Below are 20,168 nucleotides of genomic sequence, written 5' to 3'. Positions count from 1 at the left end.
CTCTGCCCCTCAGAGTCTGGGAAGCCATCCCTCTTCAGTTATGTCCCTTCTGAGATGGACTTGCTTCCACTCAATTCTAGGCGAGGATGCACCATGGAATGCACTGGGTAAGAGAACCAAAATAAATAATTTCTTCTGTGAGGTTGTCTGTTTATCTACTGGGGCTGGGCTGTGTGTAGTTTGCTCAGCTATTGGTGTGAGAGGCTAAAACAGCCTGTGTGTCCTTGTTTTCATCTCCCCGCTGTCTTTGGGTTTTCCCTAGACACTCCTGAGACATTTACTTCTGTTAGTATTATTCCTGTTATTACACACGGGCCCTACTGACATGGAGGTAAGGTGTTGGGGGAGCGGGACAGAGCAGGGCATCTGCAGTCCTGTGATTAGTTCTCATTGAGCCTGTGCCCTGAGCTGTGACCTCCACAAGTGTGTCTCTTTCCCCCCACCCCAATTTGGGTGACACAGAAGGGATTTCCCTTCTCCCAGGTTGGTTAGGCTCTGGTAAAATAATTTCTCATTAAAAAAACAAACAAAAAACAACTTCCCCCAATGAAACAGAATGTTCTGGGTGTATTTCAATACAGTTATTTTCTCCTCTCCAGGCAGGAAGCATGAGGAGTTATCCTCTGACCTTCATTCTGAGAACAGGACACGGTCCTGGATGTAAAATACATGAAAAAGGGCATGGGGCCCCTCTGACTGGCCCCCTGGAGTTGTCACACTCTGATTTCCCCACACTGAGCCTCCTGCTGGCCTCAGGGACCTGTTAAATCTGCCTGCCCCCGGGGTTCTTACAAAAGCAGGTTCTGCCTTGGGAGCTGTGACTCTCCAAGCCTGCCCGCTGTTCCCTTTGCAACCTCTCTGGGTTGGAAGCAGCTTTCCCCCTCAGTCTTCTGGGATCTAAGAAGAGCAGTGGGTTTGCAGCTCCCTCAGATTTGGTGTTATTTTCAGGACAGGAGGAAGAACTTCTGAGCTCCACACGAGCTGGACCAGAGGCTGGAATCCTCCCTTCCTCTGCCACCGTGCAATCAGTGGCTGTGGTTCTAGCCGAGTTTCTGAAGATGTGGACTTAAACACACATATCCCAGCCCTCACAGGAGCACACAGTCCCATAAATCCCCCTAGTTTCCACTGGTAACTATGGAGCCGATGGGGACACGGGTTTCGGGACCACAGAGGCCTGACTGCACGACTTGCTCCGTGGCCTATTTACGTGGTTGCTCCGGGCCTTGTCTGAAGTGGCTTGTTTACCACACCTGGTACATGGGAAACACAAAATAAGTACTAGAACCTTCACTTTTTCTCCCTCCAGGGCCTTCAAACGTAGAAAGTAATAAGTGAACTCAGACAGCCTAGTCACCACAATGAGGTCCGTCCAGCCTGGCTCTCCTGAGTGATGGGCACTGACTTGCACCTTAACTCGGAACAGTAGGGGAACTGCCTTCCTCTAACTGGGCCTCTCCCCACACCAGGCACGCCCGCAGCTCAGACGGGGCCAGCTCCCCAACTGAGGTGTGTGCTGGTGGCTTCAGTGTGACCTGGCCCTGCCGGGACATGAACCTGCAGTGAGTGAGGTGGAGGGTCGGGTGGAGGGGGGTCCCTTCTGGGGTGGCAGGGGGCCCGGTAGCACCCCTCCCAGCCTGGTGCCTGGGGCTCCCTAACACCTCCTACAGCTCCTGGGTTGGCTCCGGTCCTGGCCACTCCACACACCCTCCCAGTATCTTTTCATTATGTCCCTTTTCTGCTTTTATCAGCGAGAAGTGGCTTCTGTTGCTTGTTCAGTGAAACAGTACATCGGGAAACCAGACTACTTCTAACATCAGTAAAATACCAACCTCGGTCAGCTCGCCGGGCAGACCGTGCAGCTCAAAGGCCTGAACAGGGCTGTGCGAACGGCTTACGTGAAGGGTCCTCAGCATCTGTCTTCAGAGATACAGAAGCTGATGGTTCAGGTAAAACCTCAGGGTGGGATTGAGGAATCCTAAGCTGGTTGGTTTCAAAGGCTAACTGGTCAGACCAGACCCCTGAGCTGTGGTCAGAAGCCTGGCTCAACGTCACGCAGACTCAGCGCCCTAAGTGCCGGGTGGGGCTGGTGCTGTTCCCTTTGCAGGCTCTCGTTGGGGATTCACTGTAGCCCCTTAAATACAGCAGAAATTCCAGCCCCATTAGCCCCCACCCTGAGTGTTCCATGACACAAATCCCGGGAGTGTTTAATTTTCATCTTTGTTTAGGAGGATGAAGGTGGTTCAAGAGAAGACATCAATTCACACTTAGTGACACAAGGTCACAGCCAGTACTTCCTCCACGGAGAGCTATGTGCTCCCACAGTGGTGGCTGGGGGCTCGGCAGAGACCCTCTGCTGGTCCCAGAAGGACTCGCTCCTCTGGCCACAACTCATGGGTTGGACAGCAGATCCAGAGGTGACAGAGCATCTTTCCTGGGAATTTGGAACTGACACATAGAAATCAAGTTCACTCATCTGGAGTTTGGCGGAGGGGAGGGGCGGTGGTTGGAAATCAAATGAAACCAGAGCATGAGAGACACTTAGAAGTGAAAGAGCGAGAGACAGAGAGACTGAGCTTGTGAGAGCAAATAGTCAGAAAGAAGGCAAACAATCAGGGGACAGAGGAATTCCAGCTCCTGACTGTCTAGTCTGTCCCAGCCCATCAATGACCCCGTGAGATGTTTAATAACATTCCAGTTTTGCAGATTAGGAAACAGGCTGAAAGAGGTGGGGGCTGGGTTTGGGTGCACAGTTAATTCAATTGCCACTGGACCCCACACTTCCCATTGCCTGAAGGCACCCTAATCCTCACTGGGACCCCTGTGGTCCCCTGACAGCCCAGCACCCTGATCAAAGGGACCCTGCGGGAGTGGGAACCCCTCTTGAGTGTGGAGAGTTCCCTGCCCCGAGATGCCATGCATCAGCAAGCTCCCGCTCACCCCAGGTTAACATCAGCCCAGCTGTACAGTCTCCCAACCCGCTTCCCTCCCTGCCAGGCACCCCCATCCTTACCACCGAGTGTACTGCAGGAATTCAGGCACAGGGATGCCCAAATCAACACGAGCCCACCGGCTATAGAAACAGCAGACTCCCAGCCCCACCTGGGTTGTGAGGGGACAGAAGGTGTCCTCAACTTTCATGTGTCTAAGACAATCTTCTTCAGCTGGAGGTTCTAGAGAAAAATAAAAGGTCCAAAACATAGTTCGGTGAGGAATTCCTCCAAGGACCTGACTCCAGTGTCTACAACCATGTGTACCTACCCCCGGAATTGGGGTGAAGGTAGATTATTGATCAGCACAACCCCTGGTGGCCCAGCTCCTTGGCTTGGCTGCCCAGAGGGGGCTGGGGGAATGGGTAAGGCCAGGGCACTCAGGAAAAGCACAGAGGACTTGACCTCTCCCTTCTGCACTCGTAAACCCTTCCCCAAATCTCAAGGCATTGGACAGAGATCCGCCACAATAATGAGATGCTCCCATCTCTTCACTCACTCCTGTCGGTTCACTTACATGCTGAGCATCCACTGGGTCCCAGGACAAGACACATAGAATGGCTGATGGGACAGGCTTGGTCCTTCCCCCTGGAACCTGTTCAATCTGATCAAAGAATGATCACTCATAAAGAGTTTCTCAAAATTATACAGAGACCAAAGACCAACTGCAGAGTGAACCAAATTTAAAAATATATATGAAGATCCCCCAGTCTCCCCGCCTAAGGTTAACAGCATAAAGCAAAAAATTCTTGCCTTTAACCAGCAGGGAAGTTGTCACCCCCTCTCAGGTGGAAAGGAGAGTTATTCTTTGAGCACGTCACAGAAGTGCTCCATCGGATTGGACCAGGGCATCTACATTCATTCAGCAAATGTGTATAAGCTCCTACTACATACGGGAATCTCCTAACTAGACCGTTCCCAAGGCTCTCGGGCTTTATCAGTCAACAAAATAGACATGACTCCCCATCACTGGGGGCTCAGAATTTTAGCAGAGGAAACAGGCAGCATGTTGGGGTAGCAAGAGTTTGGAAAAATTTTTAAAAAAGAGTGATATGAGCAAACTCGGGTGATGGCGGTGGGGTGGGAGGCAGGCAGGAGAGAATAAGGCAATCCTGGCAGATCTCACGGAGTAATGAACTTGAAGCAGAATAGATCCGGAGGAAGAAGGAAGAGCCGGAGCCAGAGGCCCCCAGAGTGAGGGGGAGAGTGTGGGCAGAGAGGCAGAGCACGCCGGGTCCTGAGGCCTTTGTGACGACTTTGGCTCCTAATGACATGGTGACCCGTTTAGTGAGTTTTGAGGGGAGGGGTGATGTAGTCCAACTTATGCTTTTGTGTTTGTGTTTTTTGGGGGGAAGTAATTTATTTATTTTAATGAATGTGCTGGTGATTGAACCCAGGATCTCAAGCATGCTAAGCATGCGCCCTACCACTGAGCAACACCCACCACCCCCAATGTATGTTTTTACAGGCTCCCTCTGACTCTGTGTGGATGAGAGATTGTAGGAAAGCAAAGATGGAAACAGAAGGCTATTGGTATCCAGGAAAGGCTGAAGGTGGCTCTTAGGAGGGCGGGGAGCAGAGAGCAGGTATTTAATTAAGACTGAATATCCAGAATTTTCTAACAAGCTGGATTTGCTGTCTGTGAGTGTAAAAGAAAGAGAGAGAAAGGACATGGTTCCAACATCTGGGCCTGGACAATGGGAGGGATGTCCTCTCCGGATGGGAAAGGGGATGGGAAAAGGTGGGGCTGAGCAGGTGGAAAGGGGCTGGTATCAGCTCAGTTCTTCAATGTCATGGTTAAGGGGTGTGTTACATATTGCCACAGAAGTGCCTAATAGGTAGAGGAATCTGTTTTCTTTTTCTTTTTAACATTTAAAAAATATAATTAAACATATTAATTGTATTATGTGAATGATTTGGGAATTTTGTTTCATGCCAAGTTATATGTTATATATAGCCAAATGGAGCATATATCAAAAAGGGGAGAAATGAGGGCTTTCACATAAACTGACTGTCCGTAACGTAGGTAAAATTTCAATAAAACCAGTCTTCAGGGCAAAAACCTCATCTCGGTGTTACATAAAAATAAATGAAAAACGACTATGTTGATGTACCATTATTTCATGTTACATAATAGCCCCAAACTAACAGTGTTTAACTATGAGGCTTGTAGAAATACTATTCGCTTTATTCACATAAATACAGAAGTGCAGAAATGTTCTAAGGTAGAATTAGCATCTTAGTGGAAATAATACATATTTGAGCATTTTACATGATATATATGTACTGATTCAAAATTTGGAAAAGTAATTTCATAGTAGAACATATGTATGAATGTGAAAGCAAGATGAATGAAAGGAAAAGAATGTGATGTGAGTCTCAGGGATAAAGGCTCAGATGGAAAGGGGAAATCAGGGAATTTTGGAGAAATCGAGAAATTGATGGCATGCCAATTTCCAAGGCTGGGTTGCTTCCACCAAAGGAATAGCAGAGAGAGAGAGGAGAGGCCCAGGAACCCACCCTGGGGAACACCCACAGTATATGTTTGGAAAAAACAGGAGACATTGGCAAAGGACCAGCCAGCAGGCCAAAAGCAGAAACAGACAGAGAGATGGGCTGGGGGTTGAGTGAAGCAGGAACACGGGGTAGGAGGGATGGAAGAGCTGGGTCAAATGCTGCCGAGGGGCCAAGCATGATGAGGAGTCAAAATTGACCACTATATTTAGCAACATGGGGTCACTGATGGCCTTGACAGGGCAGTTTCCATAGAGCGAGGGATCAGGCGAAAAGCCAGAATGGGTGTAAAAGGGGATGGCTCAAGAGAAGATGCAGACAGTGAGTTTAAACAACTCCTTAAAGATTTGCTGCAAAGACACAGGGTGGCAATTGGTGGGGGTGAATTAGGGTCAAGGAGTGCTGTTGGTTTAAGAGGATGGACGTTTATATACTGATGGTGCCAACTAGCAGGAGAACAAAATAGATGAGGCAGTGAAAGAGAGGATGGTTTTGGGAGTGACAACCCAGAGAAGATGGGAGGGATGGGGCCTCGGGGACTTTTGGAGGAACTGGCTTTCGATGCCACTTTTAATAAGCGGTGGGGCACCGAGAGTGAGGTCACAGACATCAGAAGGCGAGCGGATGTGCTGGGAGTTGCTTGTGAAATTTCTCTTCTGTTGGCTTGTTTGCTTGTTCAAAGTAGAAAACTAACCTTACCAGCTGAGGAACAAGGAGGAAGAAAGAGTTACTGGAGCCATGAGCAGAAGATAAGAAAGAGCCTTCCAGGGAGAATGGGACAGTAAAAAGGGCAGGGGGAGGCGGGGGAGTGCGCTCCCAGAAAGTTACATTTTCTCTTTGACGTCCCCAAATGTGTGACGTGTTATTACCCTTCCTGCTGTCTACAAAATAAAAATTAATTATGGTTCAGAGGAAATGCTATTTCATTCTAAGAGGCTGCCTGTTTCTCAGGAATGGTCATCTTAAACTGCAAATATTACAAACAATGTTGAAAAGATGAACCTGTGTACCTAAAATCCCCTATTTTCTATTAATCTGTTTACTACTTAGTTCCCCTATCAATAACACATAACAAATACTGCCATGATGGAGGTACACCGATGCTTAAAAGGAAATGAGATCTGTATCCTTTTGCTAAATTCCATGGCTTCCTTAATATGCAGTTCCACTTGGAATTTAGGAATGTCTGGTATAAGAAGTGAGAAACAGTTTGAGAAAATCCCGGCTCAGAATTATACATCACAACCACATCTCACAAGTATATACAGCCGTAAAAAAGTTTAAAAGCAAAACTCCGTAACTACTCTTAAAGACCTTTGCAAACCTGGGCCTGCCAAGATGTTTCCAAACTGGAAAGGAACTCCAATCTCTTGCCTGGTACCGGACCAGAGGCTGGCCAGCCTTTTCTGTAAAAGCAAGAGAGTAAATATTTTCAGTTTTGCAGATCATTTTGTTGTAACCATGCAGGTAGGCAATAAGAAAGCTAAGAGCACTGGGAGATAGGAAACAAACGGGCATGCCCACACTCTCCCTTCCACTCAGGGCAGCTTCTCTGTGGTGGGGAGCTTTGCCACAATCACTTGCTTCTTTTTTCCATTGGTTTCTTTGTTTCCACCTTACTGCTCGAGCTCAGAACTTCAGGTGGGCCTGGTCCTTCAGCATCCATGCAGAGAAGGCTGAGCGGGGTTGGGAACCCCACCTGATGGAGAAGAGAGATTACTGGGAGGGACATTGTGGAGGCCACCATGACACGAGACAATCACACCTTCCGGGGTGAAAGGGAACGAAGACAAGGGAAGGACACAGTAGTGGGACCCCTAGGTCGCCTGCCAGGCTTGTTCTCCCTCCACGGCAACCATGGGGGCCTGGGGGGTGTTGGGCTTCAGCTACGGTGATTAGGATGAAGGGACTCAATATAAAGGACCCTCCAACTCCTCACTAGGTTCCAAACGCAGCCCCTCTAATTCCACCCTCTGAGTTTCTGGAACTCTGCTGGAAGAATACATGAGCAGGCCAGAACCAGAGCCCAAGCCAAACATGACAGGGGCTCGTGGGGCTGTAACCCCATGCTCAGTGGTCGGGGACTCCTTGCAAATCTGCAGAAATCCCTGTTCCACCTCATTCCTGGGAGAAACCCCAGATCTCCTCCTGCTCTGTCTGTTCTTCTCTTGAGGCTATTGTCCTGGAGGGATGCTGAGTCCTTGAACCTGGTCCTCCAAACGTACATAAGCAGCCTGTTCAATAAAACAAATTATGCACTTTTTCACATTTGCCAGTTTTTTGATTCCAGAAAGGCTGTGGGACTCATTCTCACAGTCTCCTGTGCCCCCACCACATGGTGGCCCTCTGCTCATGTAAACACGATTTCCCACAACTGCACCCTGCCTCCCAGCTTGTCAGAGGGGAGTGTCCCACAAAGACACAGGTGTTTGTGAGGATCCTGTCCCCCAGCAGAAAGCCTGCTCCTGGAGCCACGGACAGGGATCTGGCCTCCTAAGCCGCTCAGCTCTAATTCAAAGCCTAAAGTGGAGGCCCCGAACATTGCTGAATGACTTTCTGAATCACCTGGACTGGAGGGGACTGATTTTCTTTCCAGGAATGGAGGTAGCGCAGCCTCCATTTTCAGGGCTGACCTTGACGATGGATCTAGTTCCCCCGACTGCACCGCAGGAAGGAGTGGTCCTTCCATCCCACAGGTTGGAGACCCAACCCAAGGGAGTACTGAAGCAGTGCATTGCTGCCAGGTCCAGCATCCCTGCAGAGTGGCCTCTGCCCTTGAATGACCCCCTTCCCAGGGCCTTTCTTGCCCGGACACCACCACACCCCAGGCTGTGCCAGAGCTCTGGGGCTCTGCGTGTCCAGGGCACACAGGTGGCACCTGAGCCAGGTGTCCCCTGGGCCTCAAGGGAGAGAGGTCTGCTTCTGCATCAGGGGAAGGTGACCCCACAAGGCTGGCAGGACACTCTCAATATGGACCTCCAGGAGCCCTGGGAGCAGTTTCCCTGCAGGTGTTAAGAGCCATCATCAGGAGGGCAGGCCCCTCTTTTTGCAGACCATCCAGCAGTGCTGGGCCCACGTGCTGACCTCAGAAATCTACATGCCCCCAGGATACCCCAGGCAACCTCACAACTTCGTCACTTGGTGACCTGGGTACCACGAGCTCCTTGGCCATCCCATGAGGGTGGTCCTTGCAGGCATGGTCTCCAGGTTCTCCCGTTGAGAAATCCCCCTGGGTTTCTGTGGTCACAGAGCAGACACCAGAAGATTCTAGTCCTGCAGTGACCCCCACAGCAGTCAGCTCCCCTGTGCATGTCCAGGGACAAATGACAGCAATTTATTGCCAGGTACCGTGATGAACAAGGGGGTGGGATTCCATACTAAGTTCAGGATCCTGATAACTCACTTTGCACCCCAAAAAGCTTCCATGAGAAATGTGTGTATTGGGATGTCTGTGCCCCTAGAAGAGCTGTTCCTGAGGGTTCCTGGGACCCTCCAGCCCCTCTCAAGGTTCTCAGATCCTGGGTCTAAATTTCTATCTGCCTCTTTTGGTGTACGGCCACCTGTGTCTCGTGGTCACGGGTCACTTTATTGCATGACTTGGCATGTTCTTAGTGCTCGTCCTCCACCCCTGCACTAGACTCCCAAGATGTTCCCACTGACCCTTGGCTCCCTGGGTGGCTCAGGGGGCCCTAAGTCTGCACCCTTCACTCTCCTCCTCTACCCCCACCTCTGGGGCCACCCCTAGGTGGACTTGGAGGTGTTTGTAAATGAGTCTTACACAAGGACATATCTGGACAAAGCAGGACCGCACCCCCGGAAAACTCACCTGCTCCCTTCTCAGAAGAGGACCCCACAGCCCCACATTGCCTCCCAGGGGTCTACTCAGGACACAGTCCCCCAGTTCTGGGCAAGGTGTCTCCCTGGAATCCTTGCTTCCAGGAAGAGTCTCTCTGTCCTTCTTCAGAGTTTAGAGGTGTTCCCATGTCCCTGACCACCAAGATGCCCAGCACAGTCCCTTCAGTGACCTGGAGAGACAAGGAACTTATGTGGCCACAGGTCTCACAGGACACACCTGCTGGGACCCCAGGCTAAAGGGCTGTCCTTCTGCCTTCTCAGGTGTGGCTCCCGTGGTATCTTTTTGCAGGGGGCCCAAACGGGGAGTGTGGCCCAAAGCAGTTCATGGGGCTCTCTGGGCAGGGAAGACTTGGGCCAGGTGGCCTTGCCTGGTTTCCCTGCTGGGCCACTCTGAAAACCCCCGCTCCTCTGGCTGTGGCTGGAGGCCCCTCAAACCTCAGGGCGGGGCTCTTTCTCTCAGCCTCCACTGACTCCAAAGCCACGCTGGTGCTGGCGAGGGGAAAGAGCTTTCTTGCCTTCTTTTGGCCAAGTTGCCACAGGTGGATGCTGCGGGGAGCTGGAGAGAGAGGTAGCACTTGCTCAGATGTGAGTGGTTAAGCAATTTGACACCCTGTCAACTAGCCTTAAACATTGGAATGAGGTCTTTCCCGGTAAAGCTGGAAGTTACTTTCAGTAACTTGTCTAAAGATTTCTTTTTTTTTTCCACTTAAAGACTCATAAAACCTCTCCCAGGTCATTCCTGGTATGGACCATTATCCAGGGATCAATCAGGAAATGCAGGAGGAGAGGGGTGGGGGTGGGGGAGAGGGGAGGTTAGATCAGAGCCCACGGAGAGGAGATGCCCCTCCCAGGAGCCTCACACTGGGCAGTGGCTTCTGGCATCCAGCTCTCCTGTTCTCAGGCCCATTCCATCTGCGGGGTTTTCCAAAAACATAATGGTGGAAGGGCCATGGAGGACACCTAGAACTTCCAGAATAGACAGGGGGAGCAGAGTTACCATGCTGGCCCTGGGTTTGGAGACAGACCTGCAGTGGAGACCACGGGCTTCTGAGAAGCCAGTTTCGAAATAAAGGCAGTATGCACTGGAATACCCGGCTCGAGAGAGTGCTTCATCATAGACATGTAATTTACATAGTTCTCACCACTAAATTCTGTGTTCCCAACACGCTACATGAATGACGGCTTCAACACACATTCATTTCTGAGATGTGAAAAAGTGTAGAGCCGCTCTTTCATCCTGCATAATGGGCATGGCTACACTTAAGAACACTTACCAAGATTTCTCAGCAAGAGCCAATTTCGAAATAAAGGCAGTTTGTGCAGGAAAACCCTGTTGGAGTGAGGGCTTCCCCATACACATGTAAGTTATAGAGTTCCCCTCACCATGAAACGCTGTTCCCAACATGCTACATGCATGAAGGCTTCGACACACATTCAGTTCTAAGCTGTTAGCATGTGGAGAGCCGCTCTTTCATTCAGCACAAAAGGCATGGTTACACCCAGGAAGATTTACCCAGATTTCTCAGCTGCTTCCTTCAGCCAGATTCAAAATAAAGGCAGTTTGTGCTGGGAAAGCCTGTTGGAGCGTGTTCAGAGCTGTTTCGGGCTCTGTCCCAGCTGGAGGGTGCAAAGCCCAACCTCCAGAAAGAGGGACCAGGACCCCACCCGCCAGGTGGTGTTGCCTTTGTAGGGGAACAGTGATCTTTGGGTAAGATATATTGCGGCTCTCTCTAAAAACTGCTTTGACTTAAGTTTGCATCCTAGTCACCAGTTCCAGGACAACAGAAAAGGCATACCCTACATCCCTTTGCACTCAACTCTTCCCAAAAGAGCAAATATTTGTCCATGAAAATACCAGCTGCTCTTCTAAGGCCCACTAAATACCCAGCAGTGTGGGCGGTGCACTCTTGATCAGGGACAGGAGGAGAGGGAACAGCGGTCCTCCTGCAGGCTTGGCCTGGTGTGGCAGCTGCGCTGTGGGTGCGTGGTGGGGAGGGAATGCAGGGAATCCTGTTTGAGGGGCCTCTGTGCACGCCTGCATTATAGTCTGAGGTTTCATACAAAGGCTCCAGGCATCCTAACTGGTTAGATACAGCCCCCACCCTTGGGCTGGAACCACCCGGAGATAAGTACCTGTAACAGGGACGGTGCCTGGTGTGGGGAGAGGTCATGGGACACTCCGGGGGCAGGGGCGGTGGTGATGGGGAAGGCAGGGGATGCAGTGAAGGGTGGAGGGAGCAGGGTCCTTTGCTTGGGGGTGCGAGTTCTTTGGGAGACCACAGGGAATGGCACACATCATCCCCACCCTATACCCCAAATTCCTAGCCCCGCCAACACAGGGGCTGCTCTGCACCCTCTCAACGTGGCTCTCCTGTAAGACCGCACCCAACCAGGCATCTGGCACCCTGCCCTACCTCCCCTCTTGGGACAGATCCCGTCTTCTTGGAAACTGCCTAGCAGCGCGTATTCAAGGCCGGCAGCCGGCCTGGCGGATCTGCACTTCAGGTGCCCTACCTGGCCAGACGTGCCTGCCTGGGCTCAGTCCTCTATCTTGCCCACAGGTAGCCTGGGTCCACTTCCGGTGCAAGCGGAGGCCGCGGAGCCCAGGCTGAGCCCCGCACACAGACAGGTGAGGGTGCCCCCGCCCCGCTGCCCCGCCGCCCCGCCCACTGTTGGCAGCATTGCCCCAGCCTCCGGCCGGTGCCACCTGCAGCTGAGGACCTCCGCGCAGCCCCGCCCGCCCCGGCCCCGCCCAGCTGCCCCATAAGCCTCCCCCCACCCCCGTCCTGGCCGCGCCCTTGCTCCCATTGGCTCCGAAAGTTCTGCCCTTGCACGTCTAGCCTCGGGAGGACGCAGACGCAAGCGCTAGGGGAGGGCCCCGCGGCGTTGCCATGGATAAAGACGCCGCGCTCCTCGCGGGCTGGCGTGCGCTTCTGGGGCAGGCAGCGGGCGCCGGAAGTGTGCAGCTGCCCGGGGCCATGGCGGTGTTTGCTGCTGGGGATGGCGGCTTGCTTGGCCGGGCCACTAGTTCTGGCCGCGTCAGTCGGCGGCCGACATCCTTTCTGGGGCGGCGTCTCACAGACGGTAAACGTACGGCAGCGCCGTTGGCGGGGCCAGTGGACATGGACCGGGGTGGGATCCGGGTTGGTGTGGCGGCCGGGGAGGGCTGTGGTGCCGGGGAGCGGGTTGGGGCGGGGGGGACAGGGCTGGGGCACAGCCTCCGGCTTTCCTCCCCCTCGGGCTCTGGGGCTTGGACCGCGACTCCGGGTAGCCCTGCGTGGCCGCGGCCTCCCAGAACCCCTGGGAAGGGCAGGTGGAGGACCCGTCTTTTATGAAGCGGGGCCTTACCCGCGTTTTGAAGAGCCCCAGAATCAGATGTTGGAATAGGGTGGTTTATCAGCCTTGTATATCAGCAGGGAAATTTCAGTTCCATCCAGATGTTGGCTCCTTCGCTAAAACTCAGGAATAAGACAAGGGTCAGTGTCAATTAGCAGTTATCTAGGGCTTGACTCAAAATAGACTGTGCGGGGTGTAGAGATGGTAGATGGGCCCTCCCTTTCAAGGTTGGTAGTCTTCTGGGATTAGAGGCCTCAGTTGAGGATTACATCCTCATCTGCAGTAATGGAGGTTGTGGGAAACATTAACACCGAGAAGGGAGGGGTGTTGCTGCGGTAACTCATTAAAGAAGCCAGGACACTTGCCTGGCTCTTGTGTAGGAGAGTCTCGCCTAGGGTAGGGCAGCAGTTATCAAAGTGAGTCCGAGGCCCCTGAGATGCAAGACTATTTTCGTAGGAACGCCGGGAAGTCACCTGCCTTTTGCACACTCTTGCACTCCCGAGTTTCCTGTGGGGTTTTCCAGGGAAAACCTAGTCTGTGATATCACAAAACAGGTAATGTAGAGGCAGATAGAATTAAGCTCTCACCAGTCCAAAAGAGATTCTCAGAAATTAAAATCACTGCTATTCCTCTCATTAATGATTTTTGTTTAGAAAAATATACTTATTTTTTGCTTAAGAGTATTAATGGTATCATGTAGTAGGTTGTTATTATTTTTAAGTGAACTCATAAGCATTTTTTAAAGTTCTTATTTAACTTCTAACACAGGAACTATTGATAGATTTAACCCACATAAACAGCAGCCTTTTGAAGTCCTCAGTATTTAAGAGTGTACAGGGGTCTTTAGGCCAAGAAGTTTGAGATTCCCTGGAGAACGGGTGCTCAGGTACTAGTCAGGTGCTTAGCGTTGATAGACAGATGCCAAGATGTCTTCTACATGTGCTCCCGGACTCGAAATAATTGGCCACACAGAGATCGGTGGGCAGTGCCTCCACTATACAAACCAGAAGCTGCTGAACGTGTCTTGAGTCTAGGCCATGTGCTGTGCAGAGATTCCCATTGTATCTGTTCTATCTAAGCCGGGATTCCTGTGCAGAGACCTGGCTCTGAAGACCCGCTCTCCTTTGCTCCCTGCCAGGTACCTTCTGTGTTATGTCAACCCTCCGGAGGGCTTCAGCCTCCGTAGGGGCGTCTGTATCCACATCGCCTTCCTCCTGAAGACCCTGCTGAAAATGGAAGAGTCGGTGCTGGTGATACCCCCTTGGGGCCGCCTCTACCATTAGCAGAGCCTGGACATCCACCAGGTCCGGATTCCCTGGTCTGACTTTTTTGATCTCTCAAGTCTCAACAGAAACATCCCTGACAATGAGTACGAACAGTTCATTGCAGGTGAGATGGTGATCGTTTAACTGGGGCCAGACGGTTTTTGTTCTGGTTCCGATGTGAACATCGGGCCGTCTTGCTTCGGGTTTGTCAGTCTGCTTAGGGGCCGTGCTCATGTTTCCTGCACTGCAGGTGAATTTGGTCTTTCCACAGTTTTTCTCAGGAAATATATCTGAAGTGTATGAGCTCTGTGTTCCCTCCCCTCTGAAAACCCTGGCCTTCTGGTGAGATGGAGCGGTGACAAGGAGGCCACTGCCACAGAGGCCTTGTCCCAGCAGGACTCGCTCCCTGGGCAGTAAGGGCCATTCTTACCTGAAGGAAAACACGATGTATGTGTACCATGGGCCACGTGCTGGAGAAGGTATGTAACCTCTCATTCAGTATAATTTGGTCCTGCTCAAGCTTCCCATTTTACTTTTTGTAGGAGGTAAGATTTGAAGATTTTCTTTGAATACAGCTATTTAGAGCTTATCTTTTTTTTTAATTGAAATGTGGTTGATTTACAATGTTTAGTTAGTTTCAGATATACAGCTGTTTTGTTAGTTTCAGGTATACAGCATAGTGATTCAGTTGTACATATACATAGTCTATTCTTTTTCAGGTTCTTTTCCATTATAGGTTGCAAGATACTGAACATTTTCCCCTGTGTTCTACAGTGAATCCTTGCTGTTTGTCTGTTTTACATATAGTAGTTTGTATTTGTTAATCCCAAACTCCTAAGTTTGTTTCCTAAGTCTGTGAGTCTGTTTTTGTTTTGTAAATAAGTTTATTTGTATCTTTTTTAAAAATTCCACATATAAGTGGTATCATATGTTACTTGTCTTTCTCTGTCTGAGTTATTTCACTTTAGTGTGATAATCTCCAAGTCCATCCATGTTGCTGTAAATGGCATTATTTCCTTCTTTGTTACAACTGTGTAATATTCTTTTATATCTAAATACTACATCTTTATCCAGTCATTTGTCAGTGGGCGTTTAGGTTGCTTCTATGTCTTGGTCATTGAAAACAATGCTGCTGTGAACATTGGGGTGCAGGTATATTTTGAAATTAAGGTTCCCTCTGGATATATGCCCAGGAGTGGGATTGCTGGATCAAATGATGTCTTTTTTTAGTCTTTTGTGGTATCTCCATATTGTTTTCCACATTGGCTTCACCAAACTACATTCCCAGCAATAATGTAGGAGGGTTCCCTTTTCTCCAAGCCTCTCCAGCATCTATGGTGAGTGGATGTTTGAATGGTGGCCATTCTGAGTAGTGTGAGATGATAACTTATTGTAGTTTTGATTTGCATTTCTAAGATAATTAGCGATATTGTGCCTTTTTTTCATATGCCTATTGGCCATTTGTATATCTTCATTGGAGAATTGCTTGTTTAGTTGTTCTGCCCATTTTTGGATTGGGTTGTTTATTTTTTCTTCTTATTAAGTTGTATGAACTATTTTTATAGTCTACAAGTTAAGCCATGTTCAGTCTCATCTTTTGCAAATATTTTCTCACATTCCATAGGTTGTCTTTTCATTTTGCTTATGGTTTCTATTGCTTTGAAATAGCTGATAGGTGTAACTAGGTCCCATTTGTTTATTTTGGCTTTTATTTTCTGTTGCTTGGGTGGATTGCCCTAGGAAAACACTGCTGAGATATATGTCAAATAATGTTTTGCCTATGTTTTCTTCTGAGAGTTTTTTAGCGTCTTGTCTAATGTTTAAGTCTTTAAGCCATTTAGAGTTTGTTTCTTTTTTGGTTTTTTTTTTTTTCAACTCTATTATATGCTTTCGATTTGTGGTTACCCTATTTTTCAAGTATATCAACCCATTATCATATCTATTTCCTTTAGACTGATAATCACGTAGGCTCCAACACATCCTAAGAATAATGAGAAAAAGGAAAAAGAAAGAGAAAAAAATCTATCTTTTCTTGCTACCATCTCCCTTTCCCACCTTTTTGTATTTTGATATACTTTTTCTTTTTTACATCTTCATGTTTATTGTCTTGTAACTCGTTATTTCATTTCCAATGATGGTTTTCCCATTTCTATAGCATCCTGCTTCCTTTCTGTTTAGAGTAGAACCTTTTAATGTCTCTGTTTGGTTCCATAATGCTGAATTATCTCCCTAACCCCCTCCACCCTGAGCCTCTGAATACTCAGTACAGGGAAGCCAAACCATCCTAGCCTTCATCAGTCTTGGGATGCAATCTTCAGAGTGGGAAAGAAGAATCATTGAAAAATAATATTCTGTTTGTTGCTTTCTACCCTTGCCCAGAGAGTGAGAATCACCTCTGAAGGCGGAGGAAGAAAGATGGGGGCATGGGGCACAAAGTCTTTTCTCCTTTTGCTACTGAAAAAATGATTTCTTTTGTAATTAGTGATGATGCCCTTTAAATTGGTAAGATCGAGATTCCACAGCTTCAGCGCCTGTGAATAACCAGCTGGGAGAAAGCTCTCCAGGGCCCCTGCAGTGGGAAAGGCAGCCCCTCTGAGCACCTGTTGTTCTGTATTCTTCCGGCCTCCACACAGTTTCGCTAGGCACTGTGCAGGACGATGCAGTTCCCCAAGGTGGAGGACTGGGAGACCCCTGCTTGGTGGCAAGCCACAGGAGCCCACACTTGAAGGACAAAATGAAGAGTAGTGGGGCGGGCATAGGAACAGAGGATGGTTGAGACCCAGGATAGTTTCCTGGAGGCCAGCAGGTGAGACTGGCGGGGCAGATGGGGCCCTGGTGCATGGGCAGTCCTTGAGGGATCTGAAGCAAAGATATGAACCAAGATACTGGATTCGTGTGGGGGTAAATCGCCCCCTGGAGGCCACGTGGCAGTGCAGCGAGCCCAGGAGGAGAGGGCATTTCCCCAAAGTTGGGTTGACAGATCACAACCAACTCACTGGGAACCGAGAGGTACAGAGATATTGTTAACTTTTTGTCCCTCTTCCTGGAAAAAATATTGCTTCCTGTTGAATAGCCTGTGTAGTTAGTGAGAATTAAAGACATGAAGTAACATTTCCTCAAAAGTCATCCATTGTGCAGTTGTTAATAATGGTCAAATGCAAACTTGAATAGATTAAATCAAACAGTCATCATCGTATTTTAAAATCTTTTAAAATAAAAAATCTTGCTGTCTTTGTTCTTCATTTCAGGGTTCACTTGGTGATAATAGTAACAAAAGCAACAGCAAACCTTTAAAGAATTCTGTCCTGCTGTTCAAGGAACTCTGTGTTCATGACAAACAAATGAGGTGGCACTTTACAGGAAGGACAGTCATTAATCACACAGCTAGTAAATGGCAGGGGTGGGACTTGAACCCAAGCTGTCTGACCCCAGAGCCCCCTCTCAGGCCCTTCAGTGCAGCTCATCACTTGGTATGCCCAACAGAGGCCAGCATTAAAGAGCAGCATGACCTTGGCTGCTTGGCCTCTGTTTCTTCATCTGTAGAATGGGGGTGTGGGCAGTGAACTCTGTGAGCTCAGTGGTCACTTCCTCCAGCTCTGCTATTCTACTGCTTTGAGTTAATTTAAGAAGTATCCGAGCCCCTGAATGGCCCACCCATAGGCTGGCGCTTTGCTAGGCCGTGGGTTACGGAGAAAAATAAGATCAGCCTGCTTCTCCAAGGAGCCTGTGTCCCTCCACGGCAAACGGCTTTGAGGCCCAGGCTCCCTCGCTGGCAGTCGGGGACTGGGCAGGAATGTCTGATAGAAGATGGAGGCAGAGCCCTTCCGGGAACAGTGGTGGCCACAGAGCTATCAGGAGCGGGAGCATCTGTCCAGGCTGCTGAGAGGGGGGCCCTCATGAGGCCAGTAGCCCCCCCAAACTAAGCCCTCAGGACAAAGATCCAGCCATTCCTGCAGTGTCACAACAGAGCCAGTCCATCCTCATCACTGTGCCCCTGTGCTCCTTTGTCCTGGGGCCTCTCTTCCCCCTACACCCAGAAGACTCATCTCTCTCTCTTCTCTGAGTGTCCCCTCACTTCACCCATGGTCCCTGCTTCCTAGGCCACCATCTCTGGAGTTGACGATTTGCCCCCTCACACTCTCCGTTTGATCAGGAGCCTGGGTTGACCTCCTTGTGCTCACTTTCCCCCATGAGGTGATTTCTCCTCCTCTCTTGGGAACACCTGGAAAACCCAGTCCATTCCTAGCAGTGCCTGCCACCCTGGCCTCCCTGCTCATCTGCCTCAGTCAGGAGCAGCTGGACCACCAACTCTGTATTGCCTCACCGCCTACCATCAAGACGTCAATGTTGATTCTCCCTCCACCACCCAGTATGGTCATTGTAGGGTCTTCTTCTCCGTCAGCCTGAGCCAGACACCTCCCATTCACCCTACCCCCGGGCTCATACCCGGGCGTGTCTCCACCCCAGGTCCAGCCTCTCTCCTTTATGTGCCCAACTCTAGCCATCCAGCTGCTTCTCCACCAGCCTCGTTGGCCCTCCTTCACCCTCACTGGGGCATCATGCACTGACTCCTCTGCTTTCCTACCTGTCCACGTTCCTCTTACTTCCACTTCCCCACCTTCCAGCTCTGCATCCACAGTCAGCACTCTCTTTATGACAAACAAAACCCCCTTGACCCTTGATCTTTTCATTTCCTCACCAGGATGACTTCCATCTCGGTTCACCCAGCTCTATTTGTTCTGAGCCTGCAGGCAGCAGGCTCTCCCAGCACAGATTTCTAAGACTACAAATCAATGCCCAGCATGTTGCCACTGCCAGGCAATCCTCCAGGATTTCTCTAGTGAGCACATTTCCCCACTTGCCACACAGTGGTGTCAACATTCTATGCTCTCTGCACACCTCTAAGCTTCCCTCTGTCTCTTCCCTGACTCCCAGCAGATGGCCTTGCCTCCTGCTTCAGAGAGAATGACATGTTACTTGAAGGGAACTCGCTCACCTGCAGCAAATCTGCTCACCTCACCTTTTATCTGTCCCTCTCCCACCTGGACTCTAGCTGTAGTTGTTCTTAATTTAGTGAGTTTAGTTGACATATATATACACAGTTAAAAGCTTAGCACACTATAGGCTACCTTCTTGGGCTTACTTTTTCAATTTAACATAGGGTGTATGATGCATCCACTTCGTTGCATGTACCTGCAGTTCATTTGTTTTAACTGATCTTAAATGTTGTGTGTGTGAAAGTAACACAAGGCAAGTGTAAGCCAGGATTCAGGATGCTGGTTGCTTCCTGTGAGAAGAGGCCTAGGGCAGGATAGGACACAGTATGTCACTGTCAATAGTCCTGTTCTGGTGCTGGGTGACAGGTTCACAACTGTTTCTTATAATATTAATTTTAATACATAAATACTTCTGACAGGCACCTAAGGTGAGAATGTGTCATGAGCCAAGATATACAATGGATAATATTACATCATTATTGTTATGTAATCTTGTTATAAAATATAATATTCATAATCCTACATTGTTATGTGTTATATATTATATAGATGCATGAATTATATATTATGTATATAAATAACTACATATGTATTATATACTATCTGATAATAAATAAACAGAACATAACATGCTAGTATATCTACTATTATGTATTATTTAATAAATAATATACTATATCCTGTTATATGACATGGCACCTAATCTTTAATCAAATAAAAATATGTCACTATATGTAATGGTAATTAATAAAATTAAATGAAAATGCCCGCAGCTTTTAACGCCAACACCGCTCCAGCTGTCACTGTCTATCTTCTTCCCTTTCATGGTCGAGGTCCTCACGGTGCTATCTGTTCCCCTTTTCATCTCGTTATCCTGAACCTTCCTCCCCCTCCCATCCCATGCTGCCTTCTTCCCCGTGGTACCTCTAGTCACCAGCGGCCTCTGGGGCACTGATTTCAGGGCAGTGTCTCAGGCCCAAGCTCACCCGCCTGTCCTCCACCTCTGCCACTGCTGGTGGGGACGGGGCGGGGGGCAGAGTGCACCTGTTGTCCTGGAAGAGAATACAGCACAGACTCCGTGACCAGCAGGAGGTGTGGCCGGAACCTGCAGGACTGGGGGGAGAGCCAGACTGTCTGCATCCAGACCGGGGGCACTTGGAGTGTGAAGAAGCCCAGTCCTCACTGCCCCTGAAGTGAGGAAATCACCCTCA

The 20,168-nt window shown here is 49.5% G+C and overlaps 1 long non-coding RNA gene across 2 annotated transcripts; it reads left to right on the top strand.

Moving 5' to 3' along the window:
- The first annotated feature begins 13,833 nt into the window (after window positions 1–13,833).
- On the top strand, window positions 13,834–17,431 carry LOC140693185 (uncharacterized). Of its 2 annotated transcripts, none has more exons than XR_012068898.1 (3): window positions 13,834–14,084; window positions 14,232–14,439; window positions 17,209–17,431. It is a non-coding gene; the product is annotated as an uncharacterized lncRNA (long non-coding RNA). The 2 variants fall into 2 exon arrangements; XR_012068899.1 differs by lacking the exon at window positions 17,209–17,431 and adding an exon at window positions 16,443–16,651.
- Window positions 17,432–20,168: the final 2,737 nt, after the last annotated feature.

Source organism: Vicugna pacos, unplaced genomic scaffold (genome assembly GCF_048564905.1).
Source record: "Vicugna pacos unplaced genomic scaffold, VicPac4 scaffold_19, whole genome shotgun sequence".
NCBI lineage: Eukaryota > Metazoa > Chordata > Mammalia > Artiodactyla > Camelidae > Vicugna > Vicugna pacos.
This window is presented reverse-complemented; position numbering and strand designations above follow the sequence as displayed.